At 40.8% G+C, this 6,625-nt stretch overlaps 1 pseudogene; it reads left to right on the top strand.

Moving 5' to 3' along the window:
• The window catches only part of LOC110325158, a 12,555-nt pseudogene extending 9,459 nt beyond the window's left edge, over nucleotides 1-3,096 (top strand).
• Nucleotides 3,097-6,625: the final 3,529 nt, after the last annotated feature.

The raw sequence follows: 6,625 nt of genomic DNA on the forward strand, positions 1-6,625 counted from the left end.
TACCCACCCACTCCCACTACTTGGCCCTGGCCTTCCCCTGTACTGGGTCATATAAAGTTTGCAAGACCAAGGGGCCTCTCTTCCCAGTGATGGCCGATTAGGCCATAGAAGCTTTTTATTTGGTATCTTTGCTACTTGACACAGAGCCTTATGGAGTCTAGACTGGCTTTGAGATTGCTGCGTACATTACATTTGTCATAGACTCCTTAGCCTCCTTCATCAGCCCCACAACTTCTGGAATTTGGGACATATATTGCTGCTGCCAGAAGAACTCACCTGCTCTCAAACCCCAAAGTGAAAGCCACACTATTGAGAATCAGACGCTCAGGAGGAGAAATTTCACTCTTGCTGTCCATCCCTCCTTTCAAGGGACAAATCCTCTATTAGTTTCTTTCCTTGTCTTGCTGTAAATACCTGAGTGTTTAGTTTTGTTTTAAAAGACTCTCACTAGCATGGGGTGTGGAGCCTGAAGTGGCCACCTCCTGTAGCCAGTCAGGAATTTCAGTGGAGGGAGGGGAGCATCAACCTACTTAGAAAACTTTCAACCCAAAATCTGTACTGCTTCCAAGATGCACAGGGATAAAGATAGAGCGGGGATTGAGAGAATAGCCAACCAGTGACTGATCTAACTTGAGACTCACTCCAGGAGAGTGTGACAACACCTGACCCTATCTGCTATGCTTACAGATAGGAGTCTAACACAACTGTCATCTGGGAGGCTTTATCCAACAGCTGATGGAAGCAGATGCAGAGACCACAGCCACACATTAGGCAGAGCTCAGGGAGTCTTATGAAATATGCAGAGGAAGGATTGAGGCAGACAGCAGGTCAAGAAAACCATAAGAAAACCTACAGAGCCAACCAACCTGGGGGCTCACAGAAGCAGACCCAACAACTAACCAACATGCAGAGACTGGACTAGGCCTCTCACACGTAAGTGTAGCTGATGTTCTGTTTGGTCATCATGTGAGTCCCCCAACAATTAGAGTTCATGCAGTCTCTGACCTGGAGTCAGTTCCCTGACTTTAAATCCCTTTCACCTAGCTGGACTGCCTTGTCTGGCCTCAGTGGGAGAGGATGTGCTGGGTACTGATGTGATTTGATGTGCCATGGTGGGCATCTAGCAGGGATACCTCTATTCTCTGAGGAGAAGGGCTGGGGGAAATGGGACGAAGGTGGTTGGGAGGTGGAGATAGGAGAGGATGTAGAGGGACTCTGATTGGGATGTAAACTGAATAAATAAATCAATGAATAAAAATATTTAATACAATAAAGCTTCACTGTAGAAGGATTAAGTAGCATTTAGAAAATAATTAAGAATTTAAATAAAAATAGTTATTTGTACATGTCAATTAATGAAATGTGAAGGAAAATTTTACATGATGTATTGGAAAAGTAAAATAAAACTGCTAATATGCTATCACAAGTTGGAAAATATGTAAAGGAAAAAAGGAATATAACATGTTTATTTTGTATTCTTATTATTTATATTTAAGAAGTATAACAACATTTCCAAAAATAAAAATAGCAAGATAACAAGTTATTGCTTGCAATCTTGTCTCAGAAATAATTCTTGTTCTGCACTGTGTCAGAATGTTGATTGGTTCCCATAAATTAAAATTTGCTTTATTAATAGCATTTACATTACTGTATTTATTATGAAAAGCATATGTTCAAAATCATATGCCTTTTGTACAAATAATGGAACAGTTGTATATTATTTAACCTAGCATATGTTTTTAAATTGCTTTAAGAAATTGTTGCATGTTTTTATTTATTAAATTTAATCATGTTTATTCTCAATTATTCTCAGTCCATCCTCTCTCTCTCTCTCTCTCTCTCTCTCTCTCTCTCTCTCTCTCTCTCTCTCTCTCTCTTTCTCTCTCTCTCTGGAAACCTTTCTTTCCAACAATACCCCTCTTTGCATTTATGGTGTGTGTGTGTGTGTGTGTGTGTGTGTGTGTGTGTGTGTGTTATGTGTGAGTTTGGTTCAGAGAACAACTTCGAGGAATTGAGTAGTGGGGTTCTAATTTGGATCTTTAGGCTTAGTTGTAAGGTCTCTGTTAAGCCATCTGTCTAGTTTCCTTTACTTCCGTGTGTGTATGTGTGTGTGTTTTTGTGTGTGTGTGTCTGTGTGTCTGTGTATGTGTATGTGTTAAGCACTGAGTTTGAGGTATTCTTGGAAATAGGGAATAGAATAGACTAGGGGGTGGACTATCAGCGAATAGGGATGTAAACAGAAAGGATAACATGGTGAGAGGTTAGAGGACAGAGAGAATACTGGGAGCAAAACTGGAATTGTGGGAAATTTCAGGAACAAGGTAGAAACCTAGTGCAATGGGATTTCCGTGCGTTCTGTGAGGGTAAGACTAGTGAAGGCTTAGTCATGAAGGACATAGAGCCTGAACCAACCATCCTTTGTCACCAGGCAAGGCCTCAAGTGGAAGCATTGGGACACCAAGCAACACACAAAATATCCACCCTACAGATTGTCCTGCCTATAGAACATGCCGAGTTCAGAGCCTAGCACAATCATTATCATCAACAACAGATGGAGGCAGATACAGTTCCCATACACTAATGATAAGATGAGCTCAGAAGTCCTGCAGATGATGGAGAGAAGGATCAAAAAAGATAGAGTTTTACTGTGATATGTATCTTACGCACGATTCTCTGTCTGTAAGGAAGGCACATTGCAGTGGTCGGAAACACATAGAGAATGTGAAAGACCAGAAATGGATGGAAGAGAAGGCCCAGAGCCTGATTGACAAATCAACAGCTACATTTCAACAAGGAAAGATCCCTCCAGCTCCATTCTCTGGTCCCTTGCCTGCAGGGGCCATGATCACACAGCTCCTCAGTCTTCTGGGTCCTCCTCGGCCTGGCAGGATGCCTGCGCCCCACATGGGAAGCCCTCCCATGATGCCATTGATGGACCCCCCTCCTCCTGAGATGATGCCTGTGGGTCCAGCTCCTGGGATGAGACCATGCATAGGAGGCCACATACCCATGATGCCCGGGCCTCCCATGATGAGACCTCCTGCCTGCCCTATGATGGTGCCCACACAGCCTGGCATGACCTGGTCAGACAGATGAGAGCGGAAGAGCTCTTTATCGTTTTGTATTTCTTGCTCTGTTTCACCAGATCTTGGTGCTGAGCCTGACTGTTTACTATATGCATATAAAGGAAACTTCCCTTCCTAAGTGAGTAATTTTGGAGGGAGAAGTAAAACAAAAATGTGAGGGTTTCACTTATATTGTGAAATGTGGAAATAAAATCATCAGCTCTTTTAGTTAAAAAAAGAAAAATAAATGAAAAGAAAAAGATAGAGGAATTAAGGACAACATAAGAACATGGCCCACAGAATCAACTAACTGGGACTTAGTGGGCTCACTGTATATCGTGGTTGTATAGCTGTTTTCTTGTGGGTTCCTAACAGTGAGAACATAGCTATCTCTGACTCCTTTGCCTGCTTTTGGGACACCTTTTCCTCCTACTGTGTTATTTTCTTAGAGTTTTACTGGTGAGAACAGGCACCATAACCAAGGCAACTCTTATAAAGAACAGTATTTATTTGGGACTCACTTACAGGTTAAGAGGTTCAGCCCATTATCATCAGGGCTGGAACATGGCACATCAAGGCAGGCATGGTGTAGGAGTTGCTGAGAGTTCTGCATCTTCATCTGAAGACTGCTAGCAGAATACTGGCTTCCAGGCAGTTATGATGAGGGTCTTACAACACAAAGCCATGGTGATGCACCTACACCAACAGAGAGACACCTTCTAATAGTGACATTCCCTAGGCTGGTCTCATGTACAAACCATCACAGTTACCCTGTCCAGCTATGATGTGAGAATATGTACTCAGCGTTTTTGTATCTTGTTATGCCATATTTGGTTTATGTCTCTGGAAGGTACCTGCTTTTTTGGAAGAGAGGTGGGAGGTGAGTGGATACAAGAGACAAGGGAGGTGGAAGGTGTAGAATAGGGGGAGATGAGGGAGGAGAAACTGGTGTCGGGATGTAATTTATGAGAGAATAATATATGAAAAGGAAAAAAATATGAAATTTAAACCCATCACATAACATCCATACATGCAAATCTTTTAAAAAATTGTGGTCTGCCTTTAGATGGCTGCCTGAATGACAGGTTTCTGTCAGTGTTTTATGAATTCTTTTAAGATATTCCCATGAGTCTGTGAATGTATAATGTGAACCAGCTTGTGAGTTATTTACTTCCTTTGCTTTGATATTAAAAGTATTTTTCTTTTTTATTTCTTTTTTTTATTATTCTTTATTTACATTTCAAATTTTATCCCCTTTCCTCATTTCCTCAAAAGACCTGCTCTCCCTTCCCTCTCCCCTTGCTCACTAACCCACCCAATCTCACTTCCCTGTGCTGGGGTATAGAGCCTTTACAAGTCTAAGAGTCTCTATTCTTGTTGATGTACCACAAGGCCATCCTCTGCTACATATGCAGCTGGACCCATGGTTCCTTCCATGTGTACTCTTTGATTGGTGGTTTAGTCCCTGGGAGCTCTGGGGCGTACTGGTTGGTTCATATTGCTGTTCCTCCTATGGAGCTGCAAACCCCTTCAGCTTCTTGGGTCCTTTCTCTAGCTCCTCCATTGGAAAACTTGTGCTCAGTCCAATGGATGTCTGTGTGCATTCACCTCTGTATTGGTCAGGCACTGGCAGAGCTTCTCAGGAGACAGCTATATCAGGGTCCTGTCAGCAAGCTCTTGTTGGCATTCACAATAGTGTCTGGGTTTGGTAACTGTATTTGGGATGGATCCCCAGGTGGAAAAAGTCACTGGATGACCTTTCCTTCAGTTTCTGCTCCAAACATTGTGTCTGTATCTCTTCCCATGGGAATTTGATTCCCCATTTTAAGATGGACCAAAGTATCCATACTTCTTCTTGAACTTAAATATGTTAAAACCTTCTGATTCTCATTTTGTCCTTTGGAATCTTTTGAGAGATCCTTCAGTGTGCTTGAATTTAGGTTTGTCTTTACTGCTTAACGTGAAGTCTGAATCTAGAAAAGCTTGAATCACTGGTAACTTTAAATTTTGAATTTGCTTATTTTAAATTTAACCATGATTTTTATAGATTGCTGTTTGTGCTATGTTTGTTTCACTGTAATTAAAGTCTTTTTAAACATATACATAAATTACCTATTTTCATTAAATTTGTCTTGTTTTTTCTCTGCTGAAGAGTATGTCATTAAATTAAACATCCATATTTAAGATATTTATTCATAGTAAACTCTTTACTGGGAAAGAAATCAGACTACTTTTAGAGCTGAGTTTATGGAATCACATAGCTGCTCAGAATAGGCTTCTAAAGTGAATGACATTAGTTTTACTTATCTCATAACAAAGGCTCACACTGTCGTTAAAAAGTGAGATCATTATAAGTGCCAAATGTCTCACATGGTCTGCTGTATTTTAATATTTGATTCCAAGTTAGTTGTGCTTTTATAGAAGTTTATGGAAACTTTATTAATTTGAGAAAATGAAGTAAAGAATGCTGTACATGGAAAACCATGACTTGGCCTTGTTCTAAGACCTCTACTGAATTACCACTGCAGATCTAGCAAGTTGTTCTCTTAAACACTGCAGCCACAAACAGACACATTTTAGTCATCATTCCCTGTTCACCATGGTGGATAAATGTTGCGGTTTGAAAGGAAAATAGGCTCATAGCCTACAGGTTCATGTATTAGAGCATTTAGTCCCAAGGCAGGCTTGCTATTATGGGAGATTGTGGAAACTTTAGAAGATGGAGCCTTCCTGCGGGAATTTTTTAACTGGAAACATGCTTTAAACTTTACAAACCAATCTCTTCCCCTCACCTCTGCTTTCTTACTACAGTCACACTGTGACCACACAACATATTGTTCCTTCAGCCATGCCTTGCTGTCACGACTGACTGCATATTCCTAGAACTGTTAACTAACTAAACTCTTCTTTCTTCTCTTAGATTATTTTCAATTGTGGTGGTGAGACAAAATGGCCAAAGCAAATTGTAAAAGAAAATATGAATATGAGGTCTGATTAAAGTACTCGTTATAGTGAAGAGAATGGCTCTGTGGCAGTAGCCGAGGGCTTAAATCTAAACTGCAAGTTGGAGGCAGAGAGAGTGGGGGAGGGAAGCAATGAAGGAAGGGAGGGAGGAAAGGAGAGAGAAAGGAAAGGAGAAAGGAAGAAAGAGCAAGAAAAAAAGAAAGAAGAAATGGAAGAGAAAGGAAAGAAAGACAGAAGAAAAAAGGAAGACATAAGAAAAAAGGACAGAAAGAAAAGAGTAGGAGGACAGAAAGAAAAGAAAAGGAAAGAAAAAGGAAAGGAAATACAAAAAGGAAATGAATGGAAAGGAAAAAGGAAAGGAAGAAAGAAAAGAAGATCACGAAAATAGTAAGAAGGAGAAAGTTGAGGAGGGAGGAGGAGGAGGAGGAGGAGAGAGAGAGAGAGAGAGAGAGAGAGAGAGAGAGATAATATACACTTCCTTTAATTATGTTAGAGATACTAACCTTTCCCATAGCAATTCTCCCTTCTAAGGACCATCTATTCAAACATATTAGCCTATGGGATAATTCTAGTTCAAAGCACCATTGTGGCAAGAT

This window comes from Mus pahari, chromosome 8 (genome assembly GCF_900095145.1).
Source record: "Mus pahari chromosome 8, PAHARI_EIJ_v1.1, whole genome shotgun sequence".
NCBI lineage: Eukaryota > Metazoa > Chordata > Mammalia > Rodentia > Muridae > Mus > Mus pahari.